The sequence below is a fragment of the Bison bison genome, unplaced genomic scaffold, assembly GCF_000754665.1.
Source record: "Bison bison bison isolate TAMUID 2011002044 unplaced genomic scaffold, Bison_UMD1.0 scf7180017864500, whole genome shotgun sequence".
NCBI classification, from domain to species: Eukaryota; Metazoa; Chordata; class Mammalia; order Artiodactyla; family Bovidae; genus Bison; species Bison bison.
The window spans coordinates 2,957,044-2,977,466 of record NW_011495059.1 but is presented as its reverse complement, the minus strand read 5'-3'; the positions used below and the strand labels follow the sequence as shown (position 1 = coordinate 2,977,466).

At 41.0% G+C, this 20,423-nt stretch overlaps 1 protein-coding gene across 1 annotated transcript in view; it reads right to left on the bottom strand.

Moving 5' to 3' along the window:
* The window catches only part of ZHX3 (zinc fingers and homeoboxes 3), a 94,441-nt gene that overhangs the window by 52,595 nt on the left and 21,423 nt on the right, over nucleotides 1-20,423 (bottom strand). Inside the window, exon 2 of the mRNA XM_010829140.1 lies at nucleotides 13,217-13,323. The gene's annotated coding sequence lies outside the window, so the exon portion shown is untranslated. The remainder of the gene's footprint in view (nucleotides 1-13,216; nucleotides 13,324-20,423) is intronic.

Here is a 20,423-nt window from a genome sequence, read left to right as displayed (position 1 = left end):
TTCTTTGGCCCATTTTTTGATTGGGTCATTTATTTTTCTGGAATTGAGCTGTAGGAGTTGCTTGTATATTTTTGAGATTAGTTGTTTGTCAGTTGCTTCATTTGCTATTATTTTCTCCCATTCTGAAGGCTGCCTTTTCACCTTGCTAATAGTTTCCTTTGTTGTGCAGAAGCTTTTAAGTTTAATTAGGTTCCATTTGTTTATTTTTGCTTTTATTTCCAATATTCTGGGAGGTGGGTCATAGAGGATCCTGCTGTGATGTATGTCGGAGAGTGTTTTGCCTATGTTCTCCTCTAGGAGTTTTATAGTTTCTGGTCTTACATTTAGATCTTTAATCCATTTTGAGTTTATTTTTGTGTATGGTGTTAGAAAGTGCTCTAGTTTCATTCTTTTACAAGTGGTTGACCAGTTTTCCCAGCACCACTTGTTAAAGAGATTGTCTTTAATCTATTGTATATTCTTGCCTCCTTTGTCAAAGATAAGGTGTCCATATGTGCGTGGATTTATCTCTGGGCTTTCTATTTTGTTCCATTGATCTATCTTTCTGTCTTTGTGCCAGTACCATACTGTCTTGATGACTGTGGCTTTGTAGTAGAGCCTGAAGTCAGATAGGTTGATTCCTCCAGTTCCATTCTTCTTTCTCAAGATAGCTTTGGCTATTCGAGGTTTTTTGTATTTCCATACAAATTGTGAAATTATTTGTTCTAACTCTGTGAAGAATACCGTTGGTAGCTTGATAGGGATTGCACTGAATCTATAAATTGTTTTGGGTAGTATACTCATTTTCACTATATTGATTCTTCCAATCCATGAACATGGTATATTTCTCCATCTATTAGTGTCCTCTTTGATTTCTTTCACCAGTGTTTTATAGTTTTCTATATATAGGTCTTTAGTTTCTTTAGGTAGATATATTCCTAAGTATTTTATTCTTTCCGTTGCAATGGTGAATGGAATTGTTTCCTTAATTTCTCTTTCTGTTTTCTCATTATTAGTGTATAGGAATGCAAGGGATTTGTGTGTGTTGATTTTATATCCTGCAACTTTACTATAATCATTGATTAGTTCTAGTAATTTTCTGGTGGAGTCTTTAGGGTTTTCTATGTAGAGGATCATGTCATCTGCAAATAGTGAGAGTTTTACTTCTTTTCCAATTTGGATTCCTTTTATTTCTTTTTCTGCTGAGGAAACTTCTATCTTGGTGTAAACCAAGCTGTTTTAGTGGAGGCACCTTTGAGTGTGTGGGTGGGCTGGTTGGTTCAGGCTCAGAGGAACAGACTCCTGGTCTGTAGGCTCAGAGTGGAGCATCGCTGTCTGGCTCACTGCTGTGTTCTCTGAGCATAATACCATGCCTGGCCCATAGTGGGTGCTCACAAAATATCTGTTAACTGAGTAAGTACATGATCTAGTCCCCAGCTTTGTAAATTCACTGGCATTATTAAATTCTTAATTGAGTGGGGTACAACTGGTTTAATCCCAACTTAACTCAATAGAGATACATTAGATCCACCCCACCCCCATTTTAGAGGGGGTACAGCTTTCCAGGGGGCCTTCCTGGGGGCTCAGTGGTAAAGAACCCACCTGTCAATGCAGGAGACATAAGTTTGATCCTAGGTCGGGAAGAATCCCTGCAGAAGGAAATGGCACCTGTTCCAATATTCTTGCCTGGGAAATCCCATGGACAGAAGAGTCTAACAGGCTACAGACTCTGGGGTCACAAAGAGTCACACACAATTTAGTAACTAAACAACAACAACAACAGCTTTCCAGGAGCCCCACTATTTCTGAAATTTACCCAGAATTGTCTGTTTCTAGGTGGCTCAGTGTAAAGAATCCACCTGCCAAAGCAGGAGTCACAAGAGACGTGGGTTTGATCCCTGGGTCAGGAAGATCCCCTGGAGGAGGAAATGGCAACCCACTTCAGTATTCTTGGCTGGAAAATCCCACGGACAGAGGAGCCTGATGGGCTACAGTCCACGGGGTCACAAAGAGCCGGACACAACTGAGCGACTGAGCATGCATGCATGTCTGTTCCTAACATGAGAGCACCTGAGAAACAGAAGTCCCAATCAGGTGGCCACTTGAGGAACAAAGTTAGACCTTCTAAGGTTTTCCAACTCCATATGTAGCGAGATCAGCTTTGCGGCAAGCAGAACGCTCGCTCCAGGCCACTGTGGCATCTCACTCTCGTGGACAAAGGGAAATGTATTCTGATGAAATCCAACCCTCCGGATTCTTCCCAGCCTCCATGCAGACTCCCAATCTGGTGTCCTTTTGCAGCATTCTTTACTTGAACAGCCATAAACCCTTTGCTTTTAAGATTTTTCTGTTTATGGGGCTTTAATTTGACCTCTAATGACCAAAGAGGGACTTTCATCTCCATATACCTCCAGAGGATCACTCGGTCTGGTCATCTCTGCACGGATGTGCACCAATTTTTCAGGCCATTTTGGCCTCAGCAGCAAATGCTGGACAGTATCTTCAGAGAACCCTAGAGTAGCCAGTGATACCCACCCATGGCTCTGTTTAAGATTACTTTGATTTTTTTCTCCCTTAAGTGCAGTATCTTGTATTGTCTAATTTTCTATCCACTTGGCCTCATAAAATTTTCAGGAAAATCTCCCATCAGCATAGCTTTTTACTACCATACCCTTTAGAAAGGTCTAGGAGATTCAACAGATCTGGAATGAGCCTAGAGGCAACACAGTGAAAGTGAAAGGTCATCATTAACATTCACCCACTTGGAGAAGAGGCCTTTACTCTAAGCTTTCTTTTCTCTTCTGAAGCCAGTTTCTACCCAGGACCAGACAGTTTATCCCATGATGGCTTTTTACTTAAAAGAAAAATAAGAGAGGAAAAAAAAAAAAAGTTTTAAATTTTGAGCTAATATTAGACTTACAGAAAAGTTGCAAAAAATAGTACAGAGTTTCCTTATATCCCTGACCCAGTGTCCCCGACACACTGGAAAAGACCCTGATGCTGGGAAAGATTGAGGGCAGGAGGAGAAAGGGGCAGGAGAGGATGAGATGGTTAGGTGGCATCACCGACTCAAGGGACATGAATCTAAGCAAACTCCAGGAGACAGTGAAGGACAGGGAAGCCTGGCGTGCTGCAGTCCATGGGGCTGAAAAGAGTCAGACATGATTTAGCACCTGAACAACAACAGTGTCCTCAAGTCTTATATAACCGCAGGGACTGACCAGAGCCAAGGCGTCACCACTGGCTCAATACTGTTAACTAAACCAAAGACCTTGTTCAAATTGCACCAGTTTTTTTCTATTTATGTCCTTTTTCTGTCCCAGGATCTATCCAAGATCCCCATGGCATTTTGTCATTATTTCCTTAGGCTCCTCTAGTCTGTGATAGCTCCTCAGTCTTGTTATTTATGCCCTTGACACTTTTCAAAAGTATTAATCAGTTATTTTGTTGAACGTCCTTGATTTGGATTTGCCTGAGGTTTTCTCATGATTGTGCTGCGGTTACGGATTTCTGGCCAAAAAGCCACAGAAACGATGTCGTGTTGTCCGTACTGCATCATATCATGGGGTTCATGATGTCGCTTGTCTGATTACTGGTGATGCTGACCTTGACCTCTTGGCTAAGGTGTCTTCTCCACTGTAAAGTTACTATCTTTTCTTTCCTTTATAGTTAATAAATATGTTGAAAGAGTTGATATGAGACTATGCAACTTCTGGGAAAGGTTTCTTAGTGGATTACTGGGTCCCTCATTCACAAACCCGCTTGCTTTTCTTAAAAGCTCCAAGAGGTTAGTTGATAGTATTTCCCTTTATTATGCCTGCCCTGCAAGCACTTTGGTTTTTTGTTTGTTTATTCAATGTATTTATTTTTTTAATATATTTATTTATTTGACTGCACTGGGTCTTATTTACAGCATACAGGCTCTTTACTTGTGGCATGTGGGATCTAGCATCCTGACCAGGGATCGAACCCAGGCCTCTTGCATTGGGAGCGTGGAATCTTAGCCACTGGACCACCAGGGAAGTCCCGAGATTTACTTCTTCTACTTGTAAAAAGAGCACATCTTCATTGTCAAAAAAATGTGTGTTTATAACCACACATTTAGAGATTGGTACCTGTTGTGAACTAAACATTTGTGTCCCTCCTGCCACACACACAAATTCACGTTGAAATTCTAAGCCCTGATGTGATGGTATTAGGACATGGGGCTTTCAGTAGGTAGGTAGGTCATCACAGCAGAAATGCATGAATGGCATCAGCGCCCTTATAAAAGGGACCCTATGGAGCTCTCTCATCCCCTCCACCATCGAGAATACAGCAAGAAAAAGGTTGTCCGCAACCTGGAAAAGTGCCCTCACCAGAACCCAACCATGCTGGCACCCAGCCACCAGGACAGTGAGAAACAAATTGCTGTTTATAAGCCACCCCTATTTTGTTACAGTAGCCTAACTAAGACAGCACTCTAGAGAGTTTGAGCTACACACACATATACATATATATACACATATCTATTTGAATAAGATCTTTGGTTTAGTTAATTGTATTGTGCATGTATATGTATATGCACAACACGTGTGTGTGTGTGTGTGTGTGTGTGTGTTCATTCCAGTGAACCCTTTTTCCTCTTTTACCATCACTAGAGTCAGATACTATAGGCTTATTAAGTCCCAGTCCCACCATGGACTTTATGAAAGTTACTTAATTCTGTACGCCGATTTGGCCAGCGTCTGTTATTTGTTGATGGGATGAGCAAAATTAAATAACATTCTTGGAAGAACTATTCAGTAAGGTAGAAGTAAACATTTTATGGCCTGTATTTAAAGGAAACCAACTGAACACGGCCGTGGGGCAGGAGAGGTCACACAGTGAACACCTGCAACTACAGATGCCACATCTGGACCATCGTCCAAAGTGCTCACTACAGAACTCCTTAGCAACTGGAGGGAATGCTATCTGGTCTCCAGGATTTGTCTACTAAGGTGATGGCACCGCACTCCAGTACTCTTGCCTGGAAAATCCCATGGGCGGAGGAGCCTGGTAGGCTGCAGTCCATGGGGTCGCTGAGGGTTGGACACGACTGAGCGACTTCACTTTCACTTTTCACTTTCCTGCATTGGAGAAGGAAATGGCAACCTACTCCAGTGTTCTTGCCTGGAGAATCCCAGGGATGGGGTTGCACAGAGTCGGACACGACTGAAGCAACTTAGCAGCAGCAGCAGTTTATCAAGTGAGGCTCCAACAGTGTGTAAATTTATCAAATAAGTGATAAATGTGTGGCCCAAAAGACAATTGGGAAAAGATTATTACCTCTCCCACTATTTTCCCCCAGAACAACAACAACAAGAGCTAACAATGGTGGAACACACACTTGCACTGGACCCTGTGCCTTCTAAGTATGTTCCAAGCACTAGTTCACTTAACTCTCATCACAGCCCTTGCTAGGAGGTATTATTAGTGCTTACAGTTTACAGTTACAAATTGGGAAAGCAGTACACCAAGGCTGTATATTGTCACCCTGCTTATTTAACTTATATGCAGAGTACATCATGAGAAATGCTGGGCTGAATGAAGCACAAGCTGGAATCAAAATTGCTGGAAGAAATATCAATAACCTCAGATACACAGATGATACTACCCTTATGGCAGAAAGCAAAGAGGAACTAAAGAGCCTCTTGATGAAAGTGAAACAGGAGAGTGAAAAGGCTGGCTTAAACTCAATATTCAGAAAACTAAGATCATGGCATCCGATTCCATCACTTCATGGCAAACAGATGGGGAAACAGTGGAAACAGTGAGACCTTATTTTCTTGGGCTCCAAAATCACTGCAGGAGGTGACTGCAGCCATGAAATTAAAAGACGCTTACTCTTTGGAAGAAAAGCTATGACCAACCTAGACAGCATATTAAAAAGCAGAGACATTACTTTGCTGACAAAGGTCCATCTAGTCAGAGCCATGGTTTTTCCAGTATTCATGTATGGATGTGAGAGTTGGACTATAAAGAAAGCTGAGCACCAAAGAAATGATGCTTTTGAACTGTGGTGTTGGAGGAGACTCTTGAGAGTCCCCTGGACTGCAAGGAGATCAAAACAGTCCATCCTAAAGGAAATCAGTCCTGAATATTCATTGGAAGGACTGATGCTGAAGCTGAAACTCCAATATTTTGGCCACCTGATGCAAAGAAGTGACTCATTGGAAAAGACCCTGATGCTGGGAAAGATTGGAGGCAGGAGGAGAAGGGGACAACAGAGGATGAGATAGTTGGATGCCATCACCGACTCAATGAACACGAGTTTGAGCAAGCTCCGGGAGTTGGTGATGGACAGGGAAGCCTGGCACGCTGCAGTCCATAAGGTCGCAAAGAGTCAGACACAACTGAGAGACTGAACGGTTTACAGAAGGGCATCCCTGGTGGCTCAGTGGTAAAGAATCCCCCTGCCAATGTCGGTGACTCTAGTTCAATCCCTGGGTTAGGAAGATCCCTTGGGGAAGGAAATGGCAACCCATTCCAGTATTCTTGCCTGGAGACCCCATGGACAGAGGAGCCCAGTGGGCTACAGTCGATGGGGTAACAAAGAGTCAGATACGACTTAGTGACTGAACAACAACAATGACAGTTTACAGATAAAGAAAATGAGGCACAGAGAAGTTACAAAAAGCAACTTGCTCAAGATCACTCAGCTAGTAGCTGGCAGAGCCAGAATGTGAACCCAGGCAAGCCTAGTTCCTGAATGCAGGCTCTGAGCTCAACATTCTCCTATTGTCATAGAAGGCATGAACACACTCTCATCTGGAAGACAGAGGCCGTCCATGAATTTGAATTCTGGAGGAAGCTGAACTGAATAAAACATTCAAATGACAGAAGAAAATCTCTTCCAGGATGGAAAGACCTGAGAGAAGAAACAAGAAGGGGCTCTCGGGATCTCATACATAACCAGCAATCAAAGCAGGTCACTAAGACAACAGCCTGGAAACATCCGAAAACAATGTGCAGGAAGGGACTCCAAGCTGACAAGTTAAACAAGCAGGTTATGTGAAAAGAGAATCCAGCAGTTACTTTTTTTAAAGTAACAGAAGCACGGAGACAAGGCAATCTAAGATAGAAAACATCAAAGGAAAAGAGATGAGTGAATCAGAATCCTTCGAGCTGTCATCTCTAAATAAACACAGTGATGCCAACCCCTAGCCACATGCTCTTATCATTCCTCCACCACCGAGCCGTCTCTCAGAGCTGCAGTCGACAGTGCTATCTGCACTTCCTCCAGTGTGAGCTGACCTCCGTACTCTGTGGACTGAGCATGGCGGGGTCGCTATCTGTCTTCTAACTGAGAAAACCAGTGGCTAAGCGTCTCCTTATCCTACCGAACCTCTGGGAGAATGGCTACAGCTCCCATAGCAAATCATGTCCTCCACACCACTCTTTTCTGCTTCTCCTCTATCTCTTCCCCTAGCATCAGCTTGGCATTCAGGCCTGGTTTGCAATCTCACTTACTAGCTTAGTAACAATGCCTTGGAGCCTTAGTTTCCTGGCCCATAAAGTAGGGTGGTAATAATTTCCATACACAGGGCTATTAAGAAGATAAAGTAAGCCATCTGAAAAAGCTCTCGGCACCCCATGCAGGACATGTATTACAGTGCTCAGCACATTTTGATTTCCTGCACATAAAGACTGGTCTTGGCCAAGAGACCAACCTAAGCCCTTTCTTCTATCCACAGGCTCTGCCTGGGGGAACTTTACATCTGTTCTATGGCTTGGACCTCCTCCTTGGAAGCAAATATACCTTTATCTCTGGCCCCTATATCTCAACTGAGTTTATAACCCATATTTCCAATTGCTCTTAGATATGTTTTCTTGGATCTCTCAACGATTTTTAAAATTCAGAAAGTCCTTAAATGCTCTTTTTCCAAATTAGTCTCTGCGACCCCCTCCACAATTTACCCCATGACATAAGGTAATCAATATTTCCACCATCTATTATGACCTTCCCTAAAATACATATAAAAAGAAAACCCTCTAAATTATCCTCTAATCCCAATCTCACCTGAGTCAGGAACAGGTATTTTTAGATTCTACCTCAAAACACGTCATCTTCTCTATCACCACTGCCACTGCCTTGTTCAGCTTCTCATCATCTCTTATCTGGATGACAGCCACAGTCACTTCACTAACTTCCTCCCTGCAGTCCATACTTCATACAACAGCCAGAGCTATTTTCCTAAAAACAAGCTTGAACAGAGTACACCTCTGCTTTAAAATCTCTCTGGTGCAGCCACAGGATACAAACTAAAACTTGTTGGCTAGGCTTCTCAGTCTGGCCCCAACATCCCTTTGTCCAGTCTCGTCTCCAGCCATCTGGGTTCCTTCAGGCTTCTGCCCATTCGCTTTATCCTTTATCTTGAAGAGCCCTACTGGCACAGTAACACCCAGCTCCCAAGACGTCCTCTCTGACTCACCAGGACACCATTCCCTCCCTCTTGTGTCCCCGGACACCTGACACATGACATCTTTTGCCATGGTTGTTTGTATACTGCCACCTCCTCGACCAGAAAGGGACCTTAAAGCCAAGGATGGAACTACCCTTCCCTTTATATCTCCTGCACCAAGCTAAGTGTCTGGCCAGCTCAGAGTGAGGCCTTGGTGGTTGGTACTTCATTTAATCAAGAATAAGAAAATATTATAAGTATCAGGCTGAAGCCCAGAAGAATTGGTGCACTTCATAGAATAAATGTTAAATGTGAAGGATAAAAATAATGGAAGTAGATGAGGAGCAGGAAGAGAGGATGCCAAAACAGGGAGAAGCTGAGTTTCCTTATATGGAAGGAAAGCTCTAGCATTTGCTTTGATGATAGTAAATAAATATAGGAACAAATGTTATTTTCAGCACTAAAAGAACTGTTCACCTTTAAATTTTGTCTTAAAGTTGAAAAGAAGAAAAGGACACTCCATAAAACAGAAGGCGTAACAGCAAAGAGACAACTAAGCAATATAAAAATTAAACAACACATTATATGTAGAAAACATAACAAATGCAAAAGCAACCACAAATTAAAGAGGCTAAATTCATCCGTAAGTTATAGAATTTTTAAGACTGGATGAACAGAAGACAAAATCCAACAATATTCTACTTACAAAGCTCTGAAATACAATAATGAAATTAGAAGATGCAACAAAATCACTGCACATGAAACGAATCGCCAGTCCAGGTTCAATGCAGGATACAGGATGCTCAGGGCTGGTGCACTGGGATGACCCAGAGGGATGGGATGGGGAGGGAGGTAGGAGGGGGGTTCAGGATGGGGAACACGTGTACACCCACGGCGGATTCATGCTGGTGTATGGCAAAACCAATACAATATTGTAAAGTAATTAGTCTCCAATTAAAATAAATACATTTATATTAAAAAAATTTATAGACTTTAAAAAAGAAAAAATAAAATAAAAATTAAAAGAAGAATTGAAGATAAGTATTGCTTTAAGCATTGTCAAAAAAGAAAAAACTAAAAATGAAACTAATAATCTTGAGAAACAAACAACCAAAAAAGCCTGATTCTTAAAAAGAATTAGATATTTTGAAAGCAAAAAAAAAATACTTTGGAAAAAAAAAAATACTTTGGAAGGACCCATAATAAACTGGTAAGAAATGCCACCTATAAGTAGGGAACTTCATGCTTGCAGATCTGGAGTGAGGAGGAAACTGATTTTTCACTATTTCATTTTGCATTTATTTGTTTGTTTATCTATTTATTGGCCACACCATGAAGCTTGTGGGATCTTAGTTCCCTGACCAGGGATTGAACCCAGGCTCACAGTGAAATCTCAAGAGTCCTCACCCCTTGACTGCCAATGGAACTCCTACATTTTGTACTTCAAATATAAAACTATAAAGTTTTATATGTCAGCTAAAATTTCTCTGAAGAGACTAAAAGTGGTACTACTAGTAAAGTTAATTACAAAAAGAGGAAATGCATGAAACTAGAAACACAGGACACAAGAGCAGCAATAAAATTGTAGGGAAATACTAGGTACGTGTTAACAAATTTGGGTAACACTGAACAGGTGGATTTTTCATTAAAAATGTAAAATTCTAAATACCTATAAAATACTTGGCCAAAATCTTTTTTTTTAATTTAATTTTATTTATTTTTTAACTTTACAATATTGTATTGGTTTTGCCATATATCAACATGAATCCGCCACAGGTATACACGTGTTCCCCATCCTGAACCCTCCTCCCTCCTCCCTCCCCGCCAACATCTTTAAAAATAATTACACCCCCACCCCTAAAGCAACTAGTGCCTGATGGCTTATTAGTGGATCATTTAAAACTCTCAAGAAACAAACACAACACGTTACAGAAATCACACCTAACAGAAGTCAAGGTACAGATTACCTAGTTCATGCTACGAACTGTACTCTAAAACTGGTTAAAGAAAAATGAAAAGAGAAAACTAGATGAAGCTGACTTAAAATTTATGCTCAAAAATTTAAAAGAAAATAACAGTAAGTAGGACTACGTTAAACCTTGAAATTGTGTCATGTCATCTGATACCAAAAATTAATTTGTTAAATTCCAACAGATATTCTTAATTTTAAAATCCTAAAACTAATAACAAAGGTATACTTTCTTACCCTTTTTGAGGTATCTATAACAGTACACTTCAAGGAAGAAATGAGACATGCAGTCAGTAAAAACAGGCACAAACTAAGTAGCATTTTATCATCGCTGCTAATTAATATAGGCTCAGACGTTCTTTCCAGTAAAAAGCAACATGAAAAAAAAAATAAGAAATACAAATACAATAAAGGCCAAGGCAAAATTTTTTAAATAAATAACATCACTGTAACTTACAAACCCAAAGGAATTACTTAAACAGTTATAATGAGCTTAAAAGTGACCAAAGTCATCATTGATACAGAAAATCAATACTATTTATGGTCCTCAAACTTGACCATAGTGAAAATCACCCCAGGCAGCTTTTAAAAACGCCAGTGCCTACAACTCCCCCCAGATAAATTGCCTCAGCATCTCTGGGGGTGGGACTGGACATTTGTAATTTATAATGCTTCTAAGGTGATTCTAATGTACAGCTAACTCAAGATACCACTACATTATATATAATTTCCTAAATATGTAAGAAAGGCAATGCAAAACCATCTGTGATATTCTCAAATGGGAAGGGAAAGACTGCTGTAATGCAACAGGAGTACAAAAGAAGAAGTCTGAAAGGGGACACAGTCAGCTGCAGGGCCAGTGTTTCCAGTCCACTGCAGTTCAGGCAAAGAGGCAGGCAGCTGCCCGAGTGAGTGGAGGGGGACATGACCCACGGAATGGTGGCAACAGCAGCTAATTAGTCTCAGCCCAGATGCTACTGAGATCAAGATGCACGCATGAAGATTTAACAGAGGCTGACAGAGGATGAGATGGCTGGATGGCATCACCGACTCGATGCACATGAGTTTGGGTGAACTCCAGGAGTTGGTGATGCACAGGGAGGCCTGGCGTGCTGCAATTCATGGGGTTGCAAAGAGTTGGACACGACTGAGTGACTGAACTGAACTGAACTGAGGAGGTACAAGATTCCTTGCATATCTGTGTGAGGTTACCTGTGAGATAAATTCCTAGAAATGCAATTGCTGAGTCAAATGGTATGTGCCTTTAGAAGTGAAAGATCAGCTTTAAAAGATCTTAAAGATGAACTTGAACAAGCATGGTGTATAGAGTGAACAAGACACCACAACTCCCAGGACAGTGGAGTGAGAGAAAGAAGAGGTAAGCTAGAGCTGGGTGAGGTGGCCCAGGGCGGTCAGGGAGCAGGTACGGAAATGGCATCCCAGAAAATCCCTGGTCGTTCCATCTGGCTCTGCTCTTTGCATTCACTTTACCCCCCCACCCCCACCCCCCATCCCCCCTGCCAGCAGAAACCTGAAGGAGAAGGCGGGCAGGGGCCACGTGGCTGTCCAGGAGGAGAAGATTCCAGACCAACTGGAGAACCATAAGGAGATCAGCGTAACTGACGCAGAGTCGGTGTGAAGGTGAGCACTAGAAAATGTGTGCATGAGTTCACTCATGATAAACTTGGCTTGGGGACTGGCCTGGCAGTCCAGTTGTTAGGACACAGTGCTTTCACTGCTATAGGCATGGGTTCGATCCCTGGCTGGGGAACTATGTTCCCACCAGCTGTGTGGTCTGGCCAAACAAACCAACCTGCCTCATGCCACTTTCAGCTTAGAGGACTGATACACAAAGGCCACTGAACAGTTTTTACTCCACCTTGCAACTCAAAGTTAAAGAAAGAGAAAACAGGACTGGATCTTCTAGCCAACAACAGCCTGGCTACAATCCACCATGAAGCAGGAAGTTCCACAAGTAACAACTGTGGGGAAATTCCCATGGGCTGGGCGGCCCAGGCTGGTGGAGACGCAGCGATGCTCTCATGGGTTGTCCAAGCCTGGCTCCTGCGCACAGAGCCTCCACTACATACCAGCAATAACTCTGACTCCATTTCTTCTGCGTTCTTTCCAAAACATTCTAATCAGCAAACTGAAGAAAGGTTCTTTATAATCATAAATAATGCAATAAATTTCCCTTACTTAAAAAAACTTCAACAACAAAAACCCTTAATATCTAAGCTTGTGAGAGGCATGGTAACAATAAAATGAGTTCCCAACTCTCTCTCTCTCACACATACACACACATACACACACACATATAACTTTACTAGGGCACATCTATTTCATCAAGAGAAAGCTATGGCTATTTACATTAATTATTTGCCAGTCTGCTTTGTCTTTAGTATTAAGTTTCCTATTGTAGAGGGCAGTGCCAAGAACATGGCTTGGATAACTTGGTATCCAGAATTTTTCAAATCAGTCATTTAAAAAAGCAGAAGTATAAGTTTTGCACTCAGACCAAAAAGCTGACCTTGAACTAAACCTGTATGTCACAAGAGACACTGCACACAACTCTACTTTTATAATACCCAATGGTCAACCCAAGATAGAACAGGCTCCTGGCAAGTGACCTATGAAGTCACCTCAACTATATATTCAATATACACCTTTTGGATTAATCAAAAAAAGAATCATTTGATCAAAGAGCTCAGCAATAAAAGTCAAGGAAGGAGAAAAAAATGTTTAGCAGCAATAAATATGGCTATGCGTGACAAATTGATGGTAACTGATACATGGCAAGAAACTTAACATTCAGAGAATTATACTATTTACCCAGGAAACATACTTTCTCCTCACTTCATTGGTTTCTCCAGTTTCTCTCTTCTCTTTGTGCAGCCCTGTATGCATCTTTAAAGGTTCAGTTGTTGTTGCCTCTGCAGCTGCAATCCAGTCCTGCAAAAGAAGTCGCAAAGCTTCACTTCACGTGAAGAGAGATAAAGTGGATTCTAGGAAACTGAGTGACCCAATCCCATCAGTCTCCAGAACTGTACACAAACAGAAACACCAAGCGGTGGGGAGAGCAAAAGGCGGTCATTAAAGTGCAAACCAGCAATTTAAAATGATTTAAAATGCTAGTAGTGACTGAAAAATATTCATGGAAAAAAGGCAAACTTGTCTCTGATAATAGATCAGAACAAGATGATTCATTAAAATTTCTTTCCACCAATGAGTTTCCAGCTCTCTCTCCTAGCTAAGTATGAGATGGCTTAGCAGAAATGATAAAATTCACTGAGGTGTGGCCTCACAGCTTCAAGGATGCATACCATTAAGGATGTGCTATTTTCTGACGCCCTTTCAGTCAAAGCCTGGGTTTTTCTAACATGGATTCTAGAGGCATAAACGGTCTAGATTGTGAGTTCCAGGCTAAGGAGCTCTGTGACCGTCCTCTTTGTCTCTGACCCTTATCCCTACGTCATCCCATTCTACCCAGTGGCAATGATGTGCACACAGTAATTCCTGGCGAATGAATGAGACAGTAACTACGTTTTCAACAAACGACCAGAGAGGCTTCACATAATCTTAAGATTATTTGGGAAATAGCTGAAAAACCACTACTTTTGAATTCTTTATTTTCATCCCAAAGTGTTCTCTTTGGGTGAGACGCCCAGTAAAAGGGCTCTAAGGTGAGTATACCAGAGGGTCTCAGAACTTTGAACGGTGCCTGGGTACACAAGAGAGGGTTGGGACCATGGGTATCTGAATGGAAACAATTTTACCCCCTCAGGAAAGCACCCCCAGCCAGAGGAGCTCCAGTGATCCTTCCTGTTAAGCATTTATTCTGTCAGGCACTGTTCTAAGAGCTTTACCTACATTAACTCATTCGATCTTTTATAATGACCCAATGAGGTGGATTCTATTATTCTAATTGCCCAGATGAGGAGAGTAAGGCACAGAAAGGTTAACAGAACTATGCAAGGAAATACACTCTTTACTGCCCTTCACAGGCAGTGGCTCCTGGACACACATGATCCTACAGGAAGCTGTCGCTGCCTCCACCCATTTCACTTTCTTTCATTGCTCTTACGGTATCGTAGTAGCTCAATGGCTAAACTAGCTCTTGCTGGAAAACTATCCTAAAAAATAATTTATTAAAAACTTTAAAGTTTCCACAAATGAAAAAACCTGACCTCTTAATTTAAGAAATTATCCAGTGAACATCACACAAAGGAACTCTCCCTAGTCTTGTGGAAAGCAGAAGCAATCAGGATTTTCAGCCGAATACTTAACATTTAGCCATGACTTCAGCTTGTTACACTTATTTCAGATATTCTGCCCTGCTTACCAGATCCCTTCTAACTTTAAAATTTCAAATCCCTCACTCAAACAAGGCATTTATTCTTCTGCTGTCGGGTTGAATTGATTGGGACCTGAAGGTAATGATACCAAAAGCTGTGGGTTCAATTCACGACAAACCACTTCGCTTTGTTTGCCTCACGTCTGCAAACCCTTAGCCTGGATGGCATATTTTGGGTCATAAGAGGTACCAGGTGGGAGCGTGCAAGACCACTAGCATAAATACCATCTGCTAGAGAAACAAGCCCACGTCCAATACAGGGGCGGCAGGAGGACTCTGGGGCAGAACCATCAACTCGACTCACAAAGATCATGGCAGAGCACCTCTACCTTTCTAGGTCAGATGCTCTTCTCAAGCTCAGATCTTTTGCCAGAATCTAACCTAAAGTCCCTCCTTCAAAAAACAAAACAGGTATAAGAATCAAATAAGAAGAAACTACGGTTTTTAATTTTTTCACAACATGTGCTCCATCTGAAAACAGAAATTTCTTATTCTGACACCAATTCCATGATCAAAAAAGCACTCGTGAAGCTTTTTGAAAGCGCCACAAAAATCTCTAGCAGTGCAACACAGCAAACCATCAGAAAAATTTTACTGCCCTCCCATAGGTTTATCTTACTTTCTTTAAAAATCACTCCTAATTTTCATAAAACCAAAAACTGCTTCATCTCCAAATAGTATGAAGTTACCTTAAACATGCATTTTCAAATTAATAGATGAAGAAACCAGTTCTGATCAGTCCAGATCACACTTTAAAACAACCAAGGGTCCCCTAAGGTAGAAGTTTTACCAGCGTCCACAAGTTAGAGAAAAAAAACACAACTCTATTCCTTAATCGGTATTCTAGGAGGACACCCACTTGGGATCATCTGTCTTCCAGTTTTCTTGCCCACGCCTGGGAAGAACTTTCCCGACATCCCAATGCCACGAAGCAAATGGATTCCAACAGTCACGAGGTAACTATGACAGCAAAGCCACAGTTACTTATGAGATCACAAAAACTAGATGATGTAATTTTTTAAATTAGAGGTAAAACCCACGTAACATAAAATTAACCGCTGTACAGTTCAACGGCATCTAGTATATTCACTATGTTGTACATCCATCACCTTTATCTAGCTCCAAAAGATTTTAGTTATGTATCCCCAAACGAAATCTTGTAGAAATTAAGTAGTCGCTACCATTATCCCTGTTCCAGCCTGGCAACCATTAATATCCTTTCTGCTTTGATTAATTTATTATGGATTTTTTATATAAATGCAGTCACACAGTATGTGACCTTTTGCATCTGCCTTCTCTCACCTGACATCCTGTCTGAGGTGCTTCCACACTGTAGCATGCATCAGTACTTTCTTTTTACGGCTGAAAAATATCCCACTGTATGCATATATCACATTTCACTCATCCACTCATCCACTGATGGACATTTGGGTTGTTTCCGTCTTTTGGCTACTGTGGTGCCGCTGTGAACATCTGGGTACAAGTACTTGTCTGAACACCTGTCTTCAATCATTTAGGGCATATACTTAGAACTGCTGGGTCATATGTTAAGTCTATATTTAACTTTTTGAGGAACTGCCAAACTGTTTTCCATGGTGGCTACACCATTTCACATTCTCACCAGAAAAGCACGAGGGTTCCAACATCCTCATCAACACTTCATGTTTTCTGTTCAGTGTGTTTTTAAATTATAGCCAACCTTGCGGATGTGAAGTAGTATCTCATGGCAGTTTTAATTTGCATTTCCCTAATGACCAATGATGTTGAACATCTTTTCACACGATTGCGGGCCATTTGTATACCATCTTTGGATAAATGTTCAGCCAAGTCTTTTTTCCATATTTTAATCAGGTTGTTTATCTTTTTGTTGCTGAGCTGTTACGAGTTTTTTATTTAAAAACATATTATGGCTACTAGGCCCTTCTCAGATTTGTGTATTTTCTCCCATTCTGTAGACTGTCTTTCCATTTTCTTAATAATGTCCTTTGATGCACAAAAGCTGTACATTTTGGTGAAGTCCAACATATCCATTTTTTCTTCTTTTGTTGCTCACACCATTAAGAGTCATTTCTAAGAATCCATTACCAAATTCAAGGTCATGAAGATTCACCCTTATGGTTTTTCTAAGTGTTTTGGCTCTTCCAATTAGGTCTCTGATTCATTTTGAGTACATTTTAGTACACGGCATGAGGTTGGAATCTAACTGCATTCTTTTGCACGTGGATATCCAGTTGTCCCAGCACCATTTGTTGAAGAGATGGTCCTTCCCCTCACTGAATGGACTTGGTACCTTGGTCAAAAAACAACTGACTATAGATACATGGGTTTATCTCTGGACTTTTAAATTCCATTCCATTGATCTATTTTGTCCATCCTTATGCCAGTACCCCATTGTTTTAATGACTGTAGCTTTTTTTTTTTTTTAATTAAGAAGTGGATTTAGAGAGAGATACATTCCATAGGCAGAATGTAGTCCATCTAAAAAGGTAAGAATAGCCCTGGGAGTAACACACTCCATAGACAGAGTGTGGGCCATCTCAGAAAGCAAGAGGCCAATTGTAGTTTTTTGTTTTTTTTTTTAATTGGGAAGCATGAGTCCATCCTTCTCTTTCAAGATTGTTTTGACTATTTGGAGTCTCTGGCAATTTCATATGAATTTTAGCATCAACGTTTCCATTTCTGTAAAAAAGGCTGCCTGGACTTTGGTAGAGATTTCACTGAATCTATAAAGCACATCGGGTAGCACTTTCACCTTTGTATCGAGTCTTCAACCCATGGACGTGGGATATCTTTCCATTCTGTAACATATTACTAATTTTAAGTTACCTTAAAATACCCTTGATAAGGTAATGTCATGAAGTAAATTCCTTTAGTTGTATCTCTAGGTAATCTACTAAGTATGTCCTGAAGTTAGTCACAAATATGAAGTTTATTTACCATGAGGAGCTCAGTATTCATATTCCAGAGAAGGAAGGCATATTATTCAGGGTCTGGCTATTTGCTTTTGTTTATGGGGAAGGTTAGAATTCAAGGATTTTCATTCCCTTGATTTAGTTAGTTTTAATTTTCATCGTCAGCTCCCAGTAGAGGAATTGATATGCATGAATCTTATACGTTCCCTGATAAGAGTAAGTTGTTTAACAGGCTTCACAGAACGGAATCAAGAACTCTCTTTCCATATAGTTCAAACTTTAAAAAGCTGATGATGAAACATCATCATCAATTAGCTACTTTGCCAAATATTGTGTGCAAATGTGTGCTCAAACATCCTGGGTTGGGCTTCCCTGGTGGCTTAGTGGTAAAGCATCCACCTGCCAATGCAAGGGACACGGGTTCAACCCCTGATCTGGCAAGATCCCACATGCTGCAGAGCACTAAGCCTGAGTGCCACAACTACTGAGCCCAGACACTCTACAGCCCACACTCTGCAACGAGAAGCCAGCACAATGAGACGCCTGCACGCCACAACTAGAGAGCAGCCCCCACCACCTGCTGCAACTAGAGAAAAGCCCACACAGCAACGAAGACCCAGCACAGCCAAAAAATAAAAAAAAAATTATCTTTTTAAAAAAAAGAATTAAATCTTATTAAAAAAAAAAACAGCCTTGGTTAGTTACAGCTTAAAGTATCAACTATAATCAGGAGGGAGAGGAGGAAGCCTTTAAAAGTCTTTTCACTGAAAACGTTTTGGTAAAGACTATGAGGGGACAACTGTTTCAAGTTATAAACATAACTTGGGCTGGACACAATTTGTTCTTTGCACTCATGTCAAAATTAGAACTGAAGACAATATAGTAACCCAGAAAAAATAACTGTGGCTTTCTGAGAGTAGTGATTTCAAGGAATTTATAGATTCCCCAAAAGAAAAGTCATCTTAAAACCAGTAGATTATTAGTCTGAGGGGCCGTGATTGCTTCAGTTCCCATGTTCAGTGTCAACTTTTCAAAGCTTTGGTGTATCTCAATATATGGGTCACCTGGGACTCGAGGTCCAAGGTGGCCCAGTAATATCAAAAAAGGCTTTACCACTATGGAGAACACTATAGATTCCTTCAAAAACTAGGAATAAAACCACCATATGACCTAGCAATCCCACTACTGGGCATATACCCTGAGGAAACCAAAACTGAAAAAGACACATGTACCCTAATGTTCACTGCCGCACTATTCACAATAGCTAGAGCATGGAAGCAACCTCGTTGTTCATCAAAAGATGAATGGATAAAGCAGCTGTGGTACATACACATAATGGAATATTACTCAGCCATAAAAAGGAATCTATTTGAGTCAGTTCTAATGAGGTGGATGAACCTAGAGCCTATTATACAGAATGAAATAAGTCAGAAAGAGAAAGATAAATATCATATACTAATGCATATACATGGAACCTAGGAAGGTGGTACTGATGTTTGCAAGGCAGCAATGGAGAAACAGAAAACAGACTTATGGACACAGGGAGAGGGGAGGAGAGGGTGAGATGTATGGAGAGAGTAACACAGAGACTTACATTACCATATGTAAAATGGATAGCCGAGGGGAATTTGCTGTATGTCTCAGGGAACTCAAACAAGGGTTCTGAATCAACCTAGAGGGGTACAATGGGGAGGGAGATGGGAGGGAGATTCAAGAGGGAGGGGACATATCTACACCTATGGCTGATTCATGTTGATGCTTGACAGAAAACAACAAAATTCTGTAAAGCAATTATCCTTAAGTTAAAAAATAAAATAAATTTAAAAAAATACAATGGTAATTAAAAAAAGAAGAATGGACAAAGAAGTTGTAGTACATGTACAAGGTGGACTATTACTCAGCTATAAAAAGGAATGCAACTGAATCAGTTCTAATGAGGAGGACCAACCTAGAGTCTATTATACAGAGTAAAGTCAGTCAGAAAGAGAAAGACAAATGTTGTATGCTAATGTATATGTATGGAATCTAGAAAGATGGTACTGATGATCCTACTTTCAGGGCAGCACAGGAGACACAGATATATATAGGACAGATTTTTGGATACAGTGGAAAAAGGAGGGGGTGAGATGACCTGAGAGAGTAGCATTGAAACATACACAGTATCATATGTAGAACAGTTAATGAGAATTTGCTGTACGAGTCAGGAAACCCAAAGATGGTGCTCTGTGACAACCCAGAGCGGTGCGATGGGAGGGGGGTGGGAGGGAGGTTCAAGAGGGAGGGGACATATGTATACCGTGGCTGATTCATGCCGATGTGTGGCGGAAACCAACACGACACTGTAAAGCAATTATCGTCCAACTAAAAATAAAATAAAAAAAAATTTTAAAGGCTTTAAGAATCAAACTGCTTATAAATAACTTCAATCAGAAAATACCATCTGGTCTTGAGATAAACAACTAGCAACCAAATCCTGGGAAAAAGAAATCCAATTCCACGTATTTTGTCATCTATAATGAAAGCAAAGGCAATAAAAATATCTTCTGGCAGGTGCTCAGGGTCAGTGCCTTGGCAGGGAATGTTAGCTAAGGCAAAGTTAGAAGGTCTGATGTTTGTTTGGTTTATTTTCGTTTTTGACCAGAAAGTTTAAGTTGAAAAGGGCAAAAATAAGGAGACAAGGGGGAAAAAAGTAGACTTGGGCAAGAAATGGAGACCAGATAAGCAGGTAGTACCTGAGGCAGTGAGGTAACAGACAAGGAGGGGACAGGTGGCCACGGGGGGACACA